Genomic DNA, 17,895 nt, shown 5'->3' on the forward strand with positions numbered 1-17,895 from the left:
TTTTCTTCCCAAAAACATTAGTAAGTGAGCCTGTTTGTATTGACATTTATTAATAAAGGCAGGCAATTATAGACTCTCATGTTTTAAGAAAAAAAAACTTAAACAAGTATAGATACTAGGACTGGGAGGCAGGTGGAACAAGATGGCCTTCATGTTCTGAGCAATGATTTGTCCATCTTTCCTTGCTGTGAACCAACATCATGTGACTGACGACGACTTGAGAAAGATTATCATGGTAAGTGGAAAATAGGCTGGAGGAAGAGATGAGCTACTATTCCCTAAGATTTGCAAAATTTATAATTAATAATAGGTTTGTTCTATATATGGGACCTGGGATTTCTACATTGAAATATTCATGTGGAGATATGACCATTTTCATGTTTAATAAGTGGAATATACACAGAACAAAATGTGTTATTGACTTCTAGAAGGGGGTCTTTTAAAAGGATCCTTGAAACTCTCACACAAACTGCCAGGAACAGGAGGATTCTCAAGACAAAGTCCCTTATTTATTGTCTTCCTTTATGAGTTAATACCAGCTTCCAATCTCTCTCGGTCTCTCTCTGTCTATCTCATTCTCTGCCTTTGTCTCTCTTTTTCTATTGCATAACTTCTCTCTCTCTCTCTCTCTCTCTCTCTCTCTCTCTCTCTGTGTGTGTGTGTGTGTGTGTGTGCATATGTCTGTGTGTATTCACAAAGGTTATTCCTGAAAGGTCTAGCATCAAATTGTACTGACTCCTTCATCATACAAAATTGGATTAAATTTCTAAAAAGCAGAAAACAAAAAACACTCTTCTGATAGTTGAGCAAGTTATTTTTTCCTGGTCACTTCCTCTTTAATAAGAAAACATAAATATTTTTATTATTTAATTTACTATTTCTGAGAGAAAATTGTAGTCAACACTGAATAAAATCACCAACTAGAAAATATTTAAATAAAAATTATGTTCAAACTAATTAGTATAATTAATACATTAAGTTATAATAAATCCATTATATTCTTCATTATCATAATTGTAGTAAACTCTTGATAATTAGAGTAGTTCATTAAGTAAATATGTTTATAATGAACAGTTGTTTTTCTGAGCTTGTTTCTTTATTGGGGAATCTTGTCAAATTCATCCAGTCACTTACAGCTCATAATTCCTACCTTTTCTTTTTACCAGTTTGTGTTCTAACTCACAAGTTCATCACAGGCATTATCTAGTTTTTGGATTTTTTAAAATATTTTTTTAAAATTATTTTTTCCAACTTTATTAACTTGAGTATTTCTTATTTACATTTCAATTGTTATTCCCCTTCCAGGTTTCTGGGACAACATCCCCCTAATCCCTACCCCTCCCCTTCTATATGGGCTTCCCGTCCCCATCCTCCCCCCCCATTACCGCCCTCCCCACAACAATCACGTTCACTGGAGGTTCAGTCTTGGCAGGACCAATGGCTTCCCCTTCCACTGATGCTCTTACTAGGCTATTCATTGCTACCTATGAGGTCAGAGTCCAGGGTCAGACCATGTATAGTCTTAGGGTAGTGCCTTAGTCCCTGGAAGCTCTGGTTGGTTAGCATTGTTGTTCATATGGGGTCTTGAGCCCCTTCAAGCTCTTCCAGTCCTTTCTCTGATTCCTTCAACAGGGGTCCCATTCCCAGTTCTGTGGTTTGCTGCTGGCATTCGCATATGTATTTGCTGTATTCTGGCTGTGTCTCTCAGGAGCGATCTACATCCGGCTTCTGTTGGCCTGCACTTCTTTGCTTCATCCATCTTATCTAGTTTGGTGGCTGTATATGTATGGGCCACATGTGGGGCAGGCTCTGAATGGGTGTTCCTTCTCCCTCTGTTCTAAACTTTGCCTCCCTATACCCTGCCAAGGGTATTCTTGTTCTCCTTATAAGAAGGAGTGAAGCATTTGCATTTTGGTCATTCTTCTTGAGTTTCATGTGTTCTGCGCATCTAGGGTAATTCAAGCATTTGGGCTAATATCCACTTATCAATGAGTGCATACCATGTGTGTTTTTCTGTGATTGGGTTACCTCACTCAGGATGATATTTTCCAGTTCCACCCATTTGCCTATGAATTTCATAAAGTCATTGTTTTTGAAAGCTGAGTAATATTCCATTGTGTAGATGTACCACATTTTCTGTATCCATTCCTCTGTTAAGGGCATCTGGGTTCTTTCCAGCTTCTTGCTATTACAAATAAGGCTGGTATGAACATAGTGGAGCACGTGACTTTGTTATATGTTAGGGCATCTTTTGGGTGTATGCCCAAGAGAGGTATAACTGGGTCCTCAGGTAGTTCAATGTCCAATTTTCTGAGGAAACTCTGGACTGATTTCCAAAATGGTTGTACCAGTCTGCAATCCCACCAACAATGGAGGAATGTGCCTCTTTCTCCACATCCTCTCCAGCATTTGCAGTCATCTGAGTTTTTGATCTTAGCCATTCTCACTGGTGTGAGGTGAAATCTCAGGGTTGTTTTGATTTGCATTTCCCTTATGACTAAAGATGTTGAACATTTCTTTAGGTGTTTCTCAGTCATTTCATGTTCCTCAGATGTAAATTCTTTGTTGAGCTTTGAGCCCCATTTTTTAATAGGGTTATTTGTCTCCCTGCGGTCTAACTTCTTGGTCTAACTTCTTGAGTTCTTTGTATATTTTGGATATAAGGCCTCTATCTGTTGTAGGATTGGTAAAGATCTTTTCCCAATCTGTTGGTTGCCGTTTTGTCCTAACCACAGTGTCCTTTGCCTTACAGAAGCTTTGCAGTTTTATGAGATCCCATTTGTCGATTCTTGATCTTAGAGCATAGGCCATTGGTGTTTTGTCCAGGAAATTTTCTTCAGTGCCCGTGTGTTTGAGATGCTTCCCCACTTTTTCTTCTATTAATTTGAATGCATCTGGTTTGATGTGGAGGTCCTTGATCCACTTGGACTTAAGTTTTGTACAGGGTGATAAGCATGGATCGATCTTCATTCTTCTACATGCTGACCTCCAGTTGAACCAGCACCATTTGCTGAAAATTCTATCTTTTTTCCATTGGATGGTTTTGGCCCCTTTCTCAAAAATCAAGTGACCATAGGTGTGTGGGTTCATTTCTGGGTCTTCAATTTTATTCCACTGGTATCTGTCTGTCTCTGTACCAATACCCTGCAGTTTCTATCACTATTGCTTTGTAATACTGCTTGAGTTCAGGGATAGTGATTCCCCCAGAAGTTTTTTTATTGTTGAGGATAGGTTTAGCTATCCTGGGTTTTTTGTTATTCCAGATGAATTTACAAATTGTTCTGTCTAACTCTTTGAAGAATTGGATTGGCATTTTGATGGGGATTGCATTGAATCTGTAGATCGCTTTTGGTAAAATGGCCATTTTTACTATATTAATCCTGCCAATCCATGAGCATGGGAGATCTTTCCATCTTCTGAGGTCTTCTTCAATTTCTTTCTTCAGAGGCTTGAAGTTCTTATCATACAGATCTTTTACTTACTTGGTTAAAGTCACACTGAGGTATTTTATAATTTGGGACTATTATGAAGGGTGTCGTTTCCCTAATTTCTTTCTCTGCTTGTTTCTATTTTTGTGTAGAGGAAGGCTACTGATTATTGGAGTTAATTTTATACCCAGCCACTTTGCTGAAGGTGTTTATCAGCTTTAGTAGTTCTCTGGTGGAACTTTTGGTATCACTTAAATATACTATCATATCATCTGCAAATAGTGATATTTTGACTTCTTCTTTTCCAATCTGTATCCCCTTGACCTCCTTTTGTTGTCTGATTGCTCTGGCTAGAACTTCAAGAACTATATTGAATAAGTAGGGAGAGAGTGGGCAGCCTTGTCTAGTCCCTGATTTTAGTGGGATTGCTTCAAGTTTATCTCCATTTAGTTTAATGTTAGCTACTGGTTTGCTGTATATGGCTTTTACTATGTTTAGGTATGGTCCTTGAATTCCTATTCTTTCCAGGACTTTTATCATGAAGGGGTGTTGCATTTTGTCAAATGCTTTCTCAGCATCTAATGAAATGATCATGTGGTTTTGTTCTTTCAGTTTGTTTATATAATGGATCATGTTGACGGTTTTCCATATACTAAACCTTCCCTGCATGCCTGGGATGAAGCCTACTTGATCATGGTGGATGGTTGTTTTAACGTGCTCTTTGTTTCAGTTTGCCAGAATTTTATTGAGTATTCTTGCGTCGATATTCATAAGGGAAATTGGTCTGAAGTTCTCTTTCTTTGTTGTGTCTTTGTGTGGTTTAGGTATAATAGTAATTGTGGCTTCATAGAAGGAATTCTGTAGTGCTCCGTCTGTTTCAGTTTTGTGGAATAGTTTGGATAGTTTTGGTATGAGGTCTTCTATGAAGAAATGATAGAATTCTGCACTAAACCTGTCTGGACCTGGGCTCTTTTTGGTTGGGAGACCTTTAATGACTGCTTCTATTTCGTTAGGATTTATGGAGTTGTTTAAATGGTTTATGTGTTCCTCATTTAACTTCGGTACTTGGTATCTGTCTAGGAAATTGTCCATTTCCTGCAGATTTTCAAGTTCTGTTGAATATAGGCTTTTGTAGTAGGATCTGATGATTTTTTGAATTTTCTCTGTATCTGTTGTTATGTCTTCCTTTTCATTTCTGATTTTGTTAATTTGGACAGACTCTCTGTGTCCTCTCATTAGTCTGACTAAGGGTTTATCTATGTTGTTGACTTACTCAAAGAACCACCTTTTGGTTCTGTTGATTCTTTCTATGGTCCTTTTTGTTTCTACTTGGTTGATTTCAGCTCTGAGTTTGATTATTTCCTGCCTTCTACTCCTCCTGGGTGTATTTGCTTCTTTTTGTTCTAGAGATTTTAGTTGTGCTGTCAAGTCGCTGATACATGCTCTCTCCCGTTTCTTTCTGCAGGCACTCAGAGCTATGAGTTTTCCTCTTAGCACAGCTTTCATTGTGTCCCATAAGTTTGGGTTTGTTGTACCTTCATTTTCATTAAATTCAAAGAAGTCTTTAATTTCTTTCTTTATTTCTTCCTTGACCAGTTTATCATCGAGTAGAGCATTGTTCAACTTCCATGTTCTTCCCTTATTGTTATTGAAGACCAGCTTTAGCCCGTGGTAGTCTGATAGGACACCTAGGATTATTTCCATCTTTCTGTATCTGTTGAAGCCTGTTTTTTGACCAATTATATGGTCAATTTTGGAGAAAGTACCATGAGGTGGTAAGAAGAAGGTATATCCTTTTGCTTTAGGATAGAATGTTCTATAAATATCTGTTATGTCCATTTGGCTCATGATTTCTCTTAGTCTGTCTATGTCTCTGTTTATTTTTTGTTTCCATGATCTGTCCATTGATGAGAGTGGGGTGTTGAAATCTCCTATTATTGTGTGAGGTGCAATGTGTGCTTTGAGCTTTAGTAAGGTTTCTTTTATGTATGTAGGTGCCCTTGTATTTGGAGCAAAGATATTTAGGATTGAGAATTCATCTTGGTGGATTTTTCCTTTGATGAATATGAAGTGTCCTTCCTTATCTTTTTTGATGACTTTTTGTTGAAAATCGATTTTATTCGATATTAGAATGGCTACTCCAGCTTGCTTCTTCCGACCATTTGCTTGGAAAATTGTTTTCTAGCCTTTCACTCTGAGGTAGTGTCTGTCTTTGTCTCTGAGCTGTGTTTCCTGTAGGCAGCAGAATGCAGGGTCCTCATTGCATATCCAGTTTGTCATTTTATTGGGGAGTTGAGACCATTGATGTTGAGAGATATTAAGGAATAGTGCTTATTGCTTCCTGTTATATTCATATTTGGATGCGAAATTATGTTTGTGTGCTTTTCTTTTCTTTGTTTTGTTGCCAAGATGATTAGTTTCTTGCTTTTTCTAGGGTGTAGTTTGCCTCCTTATGTTGGGCTTTACCATTTATTATCCTTTGTAGCACTGAATTTGTAGAAAGATATTGTGTAAATTTGGTTTTGTCATGGAATATATTGGTTTCTCCATCTATGTTAATTGAGAGTTTTGCTGGATACAGTAACCTGGGCTGACATTTTTGTTCTCTTAGTATCTGTATGACATCTGTCCAGGATCTTCTGGCTTTCATAGTCTCTGGTGAGAAGTTTGGTGTGATTCTGATAGGTCTGCCTTTATATGTTCTTTGACCTTTTTCCCTTACTGCTTTTAATATTCTTTCTTTGTTTTGTGCTTTTGGTGTTTTGACTATTATGTGATGGTAGGGTATTCTTTTCTGGTCCAATCTATTTGAAGTTCTGTAGGCTTCTTGTATGTTTATGGGCATCTCTCTTTAGGTTAGGGAAGTTTTCTTCTATGACTTTGTTGAAGATATTTACTGGTCCTTTGAGCTGAGAGTCTTCACTCTCTTCTATACCTATTATCCTTAGATTTGATCTTCTCATTGAGTCTTGGATTTCCTTTATGTTTTGGACCAGTAACTTTTTTCATTTTACATTATTGTTGACCGGTGTGTCGATGATTCCTACGGAATTTTCTGCTCCTGAGATTCTGTCTTCTATCTCTTGTATTCTGTTGGTAAAGCTTGTATCTATGGCTCCTTGTCTCTTCCTTTGTTTTTCTATATCCCTGGTTGTTTCCCTTTGTTCTTTCTTTATTGGTTCTATTTCCATTTTTAATTCCTTCACCTGTTTGATTGTGTTTTCCTGGAATTCTTTCAGGGATTTTTGTGATTCTTCTCTATAGGCTTCTACTTGTTTATTTATGTTTTCCTGTGTTTCTCTAAGGGAGTTCTTCATGTCTTTCTTGAAGTCCTCCAGCATCATGATCAAATGTGATTTTAAATCTAGATCTTGCTTCTCTGGTGTGTTTGGATATTCAGTGTTTGCTTTGGTGGGAGAATTGGGCTCCAATCATGCCATTGTAGTCTTGGTTTCTCTTGCTTGGGTTCCTGCGCTTGCCTCTCGCCATCAGGTTGTCTCTGGTGTTACCTTGTTCTGCTATTTGTGACAGTGGCTAGTCTGTCCTATAGGCCTGTGTGTCAGGAGTGCTGTAGACCTCTTTTCCTGTTTTCTTTCAGCTAGTTATTTGAACAGAGTGTTCTGCTTTCAGACGTGTAGTCTTTCCTGTCTACTGGTCTTCAACTTTTCCTGTGTGCCTGTGTCCTGAGTCCACCAGGCAGGTCCCTTGGAGCAGAAAAGTTGGTCTTACCTGTGGTCCCGCAACTCAAGTTGCTCATGGGGGCTGCTTTTGAACTCTCCATGAGGGAGGCAACCTGGAGGGCCTGCGCCGCCTTTTCCCTGAGCCCCTAATGAACAGTTTTTAATGAATGTTTTAAGGGTGTATATAATCAGTAATACTCAAATATCTTTATTCCTAATATTTTATTCCTTTCCTATGGAACACATTTTCATATGTTTTCTTCTAATTTTTGGTCTCAATCTACCATGTTATACTAGACATCGTATAGGATTGAGAATCTATTTTTTTGTTACTTTATTTTCCTACTATAATGTTTTGCAAAGGTCAAGCTTCAAAGTCTGGGTTACTCAGCTACTTTCCTGGCATTTGGGTCTTGGAATACTCAACCATCAGACTCTTGTTTTTCCTTTTACTCCCTATATATCTGTCCCTCTGTCTATCATCTCTCTCTCTCTCTCTCTCTCTCTCTCTCTCTCTCTCTCTCTCCCCCTTTCTCTCTTTCTCTCTTTCTATCTATCTATCTTTCATCTATGATCTATCTGTCTTCTCAGACAATCTTCTGCTGAGATGGATTCTTTTTTATTGGATATTTTTCTTTTCTTTTCTTTTTATTAACTTGAGTATTTCTTATTTACATTTCGAGTGTTATTCCCTTTCCCGGTTTCCGGGCAACCATCCCCCTAACCCCTCCCCTCCCCCTCTTTATGGGTGTTCCCCTCCCTATCCTCCCCCCATTCCCCCCCCAACAATCATGTTCACTGGGGGTTCAGTCTTAGCAGGACCAAGGGCTTCCCCTTCCACTGATGATCTTACTAGGATATTCACTGCTACCTATGAGGTCAGAGTCCAGGGTCAGTCCATGTATAGTCTTTAGGTAGTGGCTTAGTCCCTGGAAGCTCTGGTTGCTTGACATTGTTGTTCATATGGGGTCTTAAGCCCCTTCAAGCTCTTCCAGTTCTTTCTCTGATTCCTTCAATGGGGGTCCTGTTCTCAGTTCAGTGGTTTGCTGCTGGCATTCACCTCTGTATTTGCTGTATTCTGGCTGTGTCTCTCAGGAGAGATCTACATCCGGCTTCTGTCGGCCTGCACTTCTTTGTTTCATTATTGGATATTTTTTATTTACATTTCAAATGTTATACCCTTTCCAAGTTACCCATGCATAAGCCCCCTAAACCATCCCCCACAGCTTCTTCCATAGGGGTGTTCCCCTTCCCCAACCACTCCCCCTTTCCACCTCCTCACCCTGACATTCTCCTACACTGGGACTGTGGGGGATCCAGCCTTGGCAGAACCAAGGGCTTCTCTTCCCTTTCGTGCCCAACAAGGCCATCCTCTGCTACATATGCAGCTGGAGCCATGGGTATGTCCATGTGTATACTTTGGGTAGGGGTTTAGTCCCTGGGAGCTCTGGTTTGTTGGTATTGTTGTTCTTATGGGGTGGCAAGCCCCTTCAGCTCCTTCAATCCCTTCTCTACTTTCTTCAACTGGTACCCCATTCTCAGTTCAATGATTTGTTGCTAGCATTTGGCTCTGTATTTGTCCCGTTCTGGCTGAACCTCTCAGCAGACTCTCTCTCTCTCTCTCTCTCTCTCTCTCTCTCTCTCTATATATATATATATATATATATATATATATATATATGAGTATTTTTGTTCCCCTTTTTAAGGAGGATTGAAGCATCCACTCTTTGGTCCTGCTTCCTCTTAAGCTTCATGTGCTCTGTGAATTGTATCTTGGGTAATTCAAGCTTTGGGGCTAATATCCATTTATCAGTGAGTACATAGTGCATAGGAGATAAATGAAAAAAACTGAGTTTTAAATGAATTTTCCTAGGGATTTAATCTTAATAATCTGACACCAGAGCCTGCTGGACTTGTATGTATATTATATGAAAACTACATGTCTGTTAACTGAGAACAAAAAACAATGCCCCAAACAGAGGCCTATTCTAAACCTTTTCATTATAGCCCTTGCTGTATAGGGTCAAATTGCTGGTTCTATTTTCTTTTGTTGTTCTGGGTCCTGATTCACTGTTGAAACTCATCACAAACCAGTGCCTACACTTTACATCCTTTTTCTGCCATGGTAAACCCTGTCTTCTTACACAAAGTTTTAATCTTTTTGCAAATTAAATCATGTAATGTGTGAAAAACATAAACAAAAAACAAAACAGGATCCAGCATTGTGTTGCATAAAGGGAACACTCCTCAGTGATAAAGACAGACACTACCTCATAGTAAAAGACTGAAAAAAATTATCAGAGCAAAAAAACCACGCTAGAGATCCATCCCATCTGCAGAGAGCAAACCCTTACACTATTGCTGATGCCAAGAAGAGCTTGCTGACAGGAGCCTGGTACAGCAGTTGACTGAGAGGTTCTTCCAGCACCTGATGAATACAGATGCAGATACTCACTGTTAACCATTGTGCTGGGTTCAGGGACCACAGTGCAAGAGCTAGGGGAAAGAATGAAGGATCTGAAGGGGATCGTGACCCCATAAGAACAATATCAAGTAAACCAACCCTCTAGAGCCCCGAATGACAAACCACCCACCAAAGAGTATTCATGGAGGCTTCCATGGCTCCAGATACATATGTAGCAGCAGAGCATGGTCTTATCTAAGATCAGTGGGAGGGGTCCTTGGTCCTATGGAGGCTTGATGTCCGAGTAGAGGAGGACTATAGAGTAGTGAGTCAGAATGGGTAAGTGTGTGGAAGAGCATCATCATTAGAGGCAAAGGGGGTGGGGAGGGAATGGGATGGTAGGTTTGTGGAGGAAAAGCATATATCAATAAAAAATTACAGAAGAGAGCTCACTGTTTACATACCAATTGTACATTTCAGAAAAGAAAATATTTCTTACGAAATCGAGGGGACCCTAGGCAGCATCGCAAACCTGGCTCTGGTAGGCCGGCATTGCCCTTTTTCCTCATTCCCTTTGCCTTCCTAAAATTCATTATATTACATTACTGAAGGTAGCTCTCAAGGTCTATTCTCTTAGTTGACCAATTCCTCCTCTGGGGGCTGACAACTAACGTCCAGTGATCAAAAGCTCCCTTTGACTCACCTAATTAATACGTCCAATTAAAATTAAACTTCTTACTCTAATACAGACTTTCTCCATTTTTCTTTATAAACTGCCATTTTCCTATGAGCAACTTCTGCCTTTTTATCCTGAGGAAGTATTTTGTCCCAGTCTGGGATAAATATATGTACCCTCCTCTTCCTTGTTCTCTTTCCTCTCCATCACTTTCTATCTCCTGTATTTGTCTCTTATCCTCTGTGCTTCGTTTCTCAAGGGGCAAATAAATCTTTTTGCTGAGAACTTGGTTTCAGGGAGTCTTGAGCCAACTTTGAGGTTTCTTAAACACATAATTTTTTTTAAAGTTTTCAAAATAATGACAAAGAGGTTAAAGAAAAGAATAAAGCAGTGATGAACAAATGGCTTAATTAGTTGTATCTGGAGCACCAGGAAAATGAGGGTTCATCAAATATTTGTAGAACTAGTTTATAATGTTTCTGAGCTTATGTAAACCAGAAACTTAAAAATAAAAATTGGAGCAAAATCACAGCAAAGTAGTGTAAGGTAAGTTACAGTGTTGAAGGAAATGGTAGCAAGAAAAATTTAAAGGCAGGGAACAGATACTGCTTATGAACAAAATTTTAAAAGCTACTATAAAATTATCATAGGAAGTAATGTGAGTTAATGGGGTGGTCTTAAAATAATTTAAAATAAATTTAGATTTTAGATTCAGTAAGCATGTATTTTGTAAACTAGATCTGGGAAATCGTTTTAAAACTTAAAAAGTGAGAAAATTAGTTTTTAGCAAGTCTGTATTTGAAGTTCATTAAATAGAATAAATATAACACAAGATTTAAAATTTGGTTTTGTTTGTAACAGTTTTGTTTATCATAGCCACAATCTACCCTACCACTCTCATTTCTAGTTCCACATTCATTTTTTCCTGTATTTTCTCTTTTTTGGTAGTTTAGCCCCACAAAATCTTGTGTCATCAAATAAAGTATCACAGCTTAATGTTGAAATGTACTTATTTAAACTAAACATCTACATAGCTTTTGGCAGACATCATTATGGTCTTTTGATTTTTTTTTTATTATTAAATCTAAACCCAGTAACATTCTTTCGAATTCCTCACAGTGTCTTTGTGTGGTTCTGTTCGTAGTTTGTGAACACTAATAAAAAGATCATGTTGAATAAAAAGAAAAAGAAAAAGTGCCTAAATATAAGTTCATGCAATCAAATTTTAGAAAAAACATAATGACTATTATGATATAAGATGTGTTATCAATTCATCACTCTTTGAAACAATAAGGTCATGAACTGTAATAGTGATACTTTCAAACTCACTATTAATTTGTAGACTTCATATGAAAGCTACTTCTACAAAAGGTGTTCACACTTGCATCAAACCAAAGAGGAGAAAGCACTTTTGATGAAGGAAATTGAGAAAATAGAAGAAAGAGTAGACATCAGGGGATTGTGAATGACTGCAGGATAATCTACACATTTAAATCAGGGTTATAGCCTTGAAGTGTAGACTTGATATTGAGAATGGAGGTGACTACTCCTAGCTTGCTAGCTGCAAGGTGACTTAAGGTTATCTGTAAACCTTAGCACACTGGAACATGGAGAAATCATACTTTCTCAGGAAAGAATTTTTCAGTTCTCTTCTATTGATCTAACTGCCTATCTCTGTACCATACCATACAGTTTTTATCACTACTACTCTGTAGTAAAACTTGGCGGTAGGGATGATGATTCGCCCAGAAGTTCTTTCATCATTGAGAATAGTTTTTGTTATCTGGGTTTTTTCTTATTCCAAATGAATTTAAAAATGGCTATTTCTAACTTTATGGAGAATTGAGTTGGAATTTTGATGGAGATTGCATTGAATCTGTAGATTGGCAAGATGGCCATTTTTACTATATTATTCCACCCAATCCATGAGCATGGGAGGTCTTTCTATTTTCTGAGATCTTCTTCAATTTCTTTCTTTAGAGACTTGAAGTTCTTGTCATACAGATCTTTCACTTGCTTTGTTAAGGTCACACTAAGGTATTTTATGTTATTTGTGACTATTGTGAAGGATGTCATTTCCCTAATTTCCTTCTTAGCTTGTTTATCTTTTAACCTCCTTTTGTTATATAATTGCTCTGGATAGGACATCAAATACTCTATTGAATATGTAGGGAGAGAATGGGTAGCCTTGTCTAGTTCCTAATTTTAGTGGAATTGCTTCAAGTTTCTCTCCATTTAGTTTGATGTTGGCTACTGGTTTACTGTATGTTGCTTTTACTATGCTTAGGTATGGGCCTTGAATTTCTGGTCTTTCCAAGACTTAACATGAATGGGTGTTGCTTTCTCAGCATCAAATAAGATGATCCTATGGAACTTTTCTTTGAGTTTGTTTATATACTGGATTATATTGATGGATTTCTGTCTCTTGAACTATCCCTGTATCCCTGGGACGAAGCCTACTTGATCATGATGGATGATCATTTTAATATGTTCTTGGATTCAGTTGTGATTATTTTATTATTTTTGCATCAGTACTCATAAGGGAAATTGGTCTGGAGGTATATTTCTTTATTGAGTCTTTGGTTTATGGCTTCATAGAATTAATTGGGTGGTGTTCCTTTTGTTTCTATTTTGTAGAGCAGTTTGAAGAGTATTAGTATTAGGTCTTCCTTGAAATTCTGATAGAATTCTGCACTAAACCCATCTGGTTCTGAACTTTTTGTTTTTTGGTGGGGAGACTTTTAATAACTGCTTCTATTTCTCTAGGGGATATGAGATGGTTTATGTGATCTTGACTTAAGTTTGGTACCTGATATCTGCCTAGAAAATTGTCCATTTTATCCAGATTTTCCTGTTTTGTTGAGTATAGGCTTTTGTGATAGGAACTGGTGGCTTTTTTAAAATTTCCTCACTTTCTGTTGTTATGTTTCCCTTTTCATTTCTGATTTTGTTAATTTGGATATTGTCTCTGTGCTGTCCCGAAAGCTCCCAGGGACTAAACCACCAAGCAAAGAGTACACATGGAATGACTCAGGCTCTAGCTGCATGGTCAATCAATGGTGCTCCCATGTCTGAGGGGACATTCTTTCTGGCTTCCTGCATTATCCTCTCTCATTCTCCGGTCATGAGCACTCTCATGAGTTGTTGGCTACTATTCCAGGTTGGCTGATGAGTAAATAAAACAGTCTGAGATTAATCAGCCCCTTGGTGTTATCTGGAAAGGGGGTGTTGGGCCTTCCAGTTGTACAAGTTGGCCAAAAGAAAGGCCAATATTGCATGGCCTGGTTGCAATACTTATCAATGGACCTGTAGCCTAATTGCAATACTTATCTATGGACTTGTAGATTGTCATCAACAGCAGATTTTTTCCTGACTAGACCTGACTAGGACTACTAATACAGCAGGAGTTAAGGACCACCTGAAGGTCTTACCACTAGACTCCGTTGGCAGGTCTCAAGGTGGTTTCTAGTCTGGCACATATCTGATTGGGGAGCAATTATTGAATTTTGTTGACCTCTAAAAAATTGGCTGGTGCTGGGTGCCAAACCATAAACTTAACTTCTACCTTCCTACTGCCTGGTCGTTGTTAGGAAATGAAGTGCTAGGACCAAGCTTGTTAGAGAGTCACCTGGGAACCAGTGCTGGGTGCAGGATTGTTTGGGAGTAACCTGGAAACCAGTGCTAGGTGCTGGCTTGTCATTTAACTCTAGTTCAACCTTAGGTCTCTAAGATGGAATTTAAATCCAAGATCTGGTGTCTCAATAGAGTTCAGTGATGTTGGGAAATATTAGTCACCAATGATTGTTAGTTCCTGCTATTTTTATGTTGGTTTTGTGTGTGTGTGTGTGTGTGTGTGTGTGTTGGTTTTGTTATGAAATTATTAATTTTTTGTGTTTTCTTGGGTGTACTTACCATTCTTGTGCTGCAGTTTTCCTTTTTGTATCCTCTGTAGATTTGGAATAATGGAAAAATATTGCTTAAATTTTGTTTTGTCATGGAATATCTTGTTTCTTCATCTCTAGTGATTGAAAGTTTTGTTGTATATTTTAGTCTCGGCTGGAATCTGTGGTCTCTTAGGGTCTGGAAACCATCTATCCAGGCCCTTATGGCTTTTAGATTCTCTGTTGAGAGTTCATATGTAATTCTGAGAGGTCTACTTTTATATGTTACTTAGCTTTTATCTATTGCAGCCTTTATATTCTTTCTTTGTTCTGTACATTTAGAACTTGATTGTTATATGGTAGGGGTACTCTGGATGTAAGGCCAAAATTTATCTCTTCATGAAAATATAGAAAATATTTTAAAAAGAATGGGAAGGCAATGAATTAAATTTATACTTCGAAGTGAAAATTTTTAGTTATTTGCTTAATAGAATCTTTCCCTAAACTTAGAAAAATTTTCTTCATATCTAATTTTGCTTTCTTCTATCAGTATTTATAACTAGTTGTCTGTGTGAAGGGAAATTTATTGGGTACACACCTTATCAAGATGGCTGAGAATTGCTAAAATCTCTTCCATAGAAAATGCTTTAAATTTTAGTTGATACCAGTGACAATTTTTCTAGAAAAATTTACACCATACATCCATTATAACTTTTTAAATCATTAACTACAAAGAATTAGTTCCTTTTTAAATTTTATTTTTCTTGGATACTTTATGTATTTACATTTCAAGTGTTATCCTCTTTCCCCTCTCTCCCATACTCCATCCCACATCATCCTGCTTTTATGAGGATGCTCCCACACCCACCTTCACACTCCCTCCTCAACATCCTGGCATTTCCCTACATTGGGGAAACAAGCATTCATAGGACGAAGGGCTTTTACTCCCATTGATGCTAGACAATGTCATATATGCATCTGGGAACCAAGGGTCCCTCCATGGGTACTCAATGGTTGGTGATTAAGCCCCTGAGAGCTCTGGTAGGGTCTGATTGGTTGATATTATTGTTCTTCCTATGGGATTGCAAACCCCTTCAGCTCCATCCGTCACTTTCTCTAACTCCTCCCCAGGGGAACCTGTTCTCTGTTCAGTGGTTTGCTGCTAGCATTCGCCTCTGTATTTGTCACGCTTTGGCTGAGCCTCTCAGGAGATAGCTATACTGGGCTCTGATCATCATGCGCATATTGGATTCATCAATATTGTGTAGTTTTAGTGGATATATACATATATATGTATATATAAATATATGTGTGTGTGTGTGTGTGTGGTGTGTGTGTGTGTGTGTGTGTGTGTGTGTGTGTAGGCTGGATTCCTAGGTGGGGCAGACTCTGATAGGCCATTCCTTTAGTCTCTGCTCCAAACTTTGTCAACATATTTCCTCCTATAAATATTTTTGTTCCCCCTTTTATGAATTACTGAAGCATCCGCACTTTGGTCATCCTTCTTCTTGAGCTTCATGAGCTCTATGGATTCTATGTTGGGTAGTTCTCTGATGGAACTTTTGGGGTCACTTAAGTTTACTGTCATATCATCTGCAAATAGTGATATTTTGACTTTCTCTTTTTCAATTCGTATCCCTTTGACCTCCTTTTGTTGTTTGATTGCTCTGGCTAGGACTTTGAGTACTTTATAGAATAAGTAGGGAGAGAGTGGGCCACCTTGTCTAGTCCCTGATTTTAGTAGGATTCCTTCAAGTTTCCCTCCATTTAGTTTAATGTTAGCTACTGGCTTGCTGTATATTATTTTTCATTTGTTTGGGTGTGGGCCTTGTATTCTTGATCTTTCCAAGACTTTTAACTTGAAGCAGTGTTGAATTTTCTCAAACGCTTTCTCAATATCTAATGAGATGATTATGTGGGTTTTTTTTGAATTTGTTTACATTGTGGATTATCTTGACGGATTTCTGTATATTGAACGATCCCTGTGTCCCTGGGATGAAGCCTACTTGATCATGACAGATGACCGTGTTGATGTGTTCTTGGATTCGGTTTGCCACAATTTTGTTGTGTATTTTTGCATTGATATTCATAAGGGAAATTGGTCTGAAGTTCTCTTTCTTTGTTGGGTCTTTGTGTGGTTTATGTATAAGGGTAATTGTGGCTTCATACAAGGAATTGGGTAGTGTTCCTTCAGTTTCTATTTTGTGGATAGATTGGACAGTATTGGTATTAGGGCTTCTTGAAGGTCAGATAGAATTCTGCACTGATTTAACTTTGGTGCCTTGCATCTGTCTAGAAAATTGTCCATTTCCTCCAGATTTTCCAGTTTTGTTCAATATAGGCTCTTACAATAGGATCTGATGTTTTTTAATTTTCTCAGATTCTTTGGTTATGTTTCTTTTTATTTCTGATTTTGCTAATTTGGATACACTCTCTGTGCCCTCTGGTTAGTCTTGCTAATGGTTTATCTATCTTGTTGACTTTGTCAAAGAACCAGCTCCTAGTTTTGTTGGTTCTTTGTATAGTTCTTTTTGTTTCTTCTTGGTTGATTTCTGCCATGATCTTGATTATTTCCTGCCTTCTACTCCTCTTGGGTGTATTTGCATAGTTTCATTCTAGGTGTGCTGTCAAGCTGCTCTCTTCAGTTTCATTTTGGATGTACTTAGAAATATGAGTTTTCCTCTTAGCACTGCTTTCATTGTGTCCCTCAAACTTGAATATATTGTGCCTTCATTTTCCTTAAAATGTTTTCTAAAAATGTTTTTAATTTCTTTCTTGATTACTTCCTTGTCCAAGTTATCATTGAGTAGATCGTTGTTCAATTTCCATGTATATGTGGGTTTTCTGTCATTTTTGTTGAAGACCAGCTTTAGTACATGGTGATCTGATAGGATTCATGGGATTATTTCAAAATTCTTGTATCTGTTGAGGCTTGTTTTGTGATCAATTATATGGTCAATTCTGGAGAATGTTCCATGAGGTGCTGAGAAGAAGGTATATTCTTTTGTTTCAGGATGAAATATTCTATTAATAATTGTTAAATCCATTTGGTCCATAACTTCTGTTAGTTTTTTTATGTCTCTGTTTACTTTCTGTTTCCATGATCTGTGCACTGATAAGACTGTGGTGTTAAAATCTCACACTATTATTTTGCGAGGTGCAATGTGTGCTTTGAGGTTTAGTGACATTATTTTTATTAATGTAGGTGGCCTTTCATTTGGAGCATAGATATTCAGCATTTAGAGTTCATCTTGGTGGATTTTTCCTTTGATGAATATGACATGTCCTTCCTTTTCTTTTTGATAACTTTTGGTGGAAAGTTGATTTTATTCAATATTAGAAAGGCTACTTCAGGTTGTTTCTTGAAACCATTTCCTCGGAAAATTGTTTTCCAGAATTTTACTCTGATGTAGTGTCTGTTTTGTCACTGAGGTGTGGTTCCTGTGTGCAGCAAATGCTTGTCCTATTTACGTATCTGGTCTGTTAGTTTATATCTTTTTATTGGGGAATTGAGGCCATTGATATCAAGAGATATTAAGGAATAATGATTGTTGTTTCTTCTTCTTTTTATTGTTGGAGGTGGAATTATATTTGTGTGGCTCTCTTCTTTTGGGTTAGTTGAAAGAACATTACTTTCTTGCTTTTTCTAGGGTGTAGTTTCCCTCCTTGTTTTGGAGTTTTCCATCTATTATTCTATGCAAGGCTGGATTTGTGGAAAGATATTATGTAAATTTGGTTTTGTCTTGGAATATCTAAATGTCTACATTTATGTTAATTGAGTGTTGACCTGGGCTGACACTTATGTTCTCTTAGGGTCTGTATGACA

The sequence above is a fragment of the Rattus norvegicus genome, chromosome 1 (assembly GCF_021556685.1).
Source record: "Rattus norvegicus strain SHRSP/BbbUtx chromosome 1, alternate assembly SHRSP_T2T, whole genome shotgun sequence".
NCBI classification, from domain to species: Eukaryota; Metazoa; Chordata; class Mammalia; order Rodentia; family Muridae; genus Rattus; species Rattus norvegicus.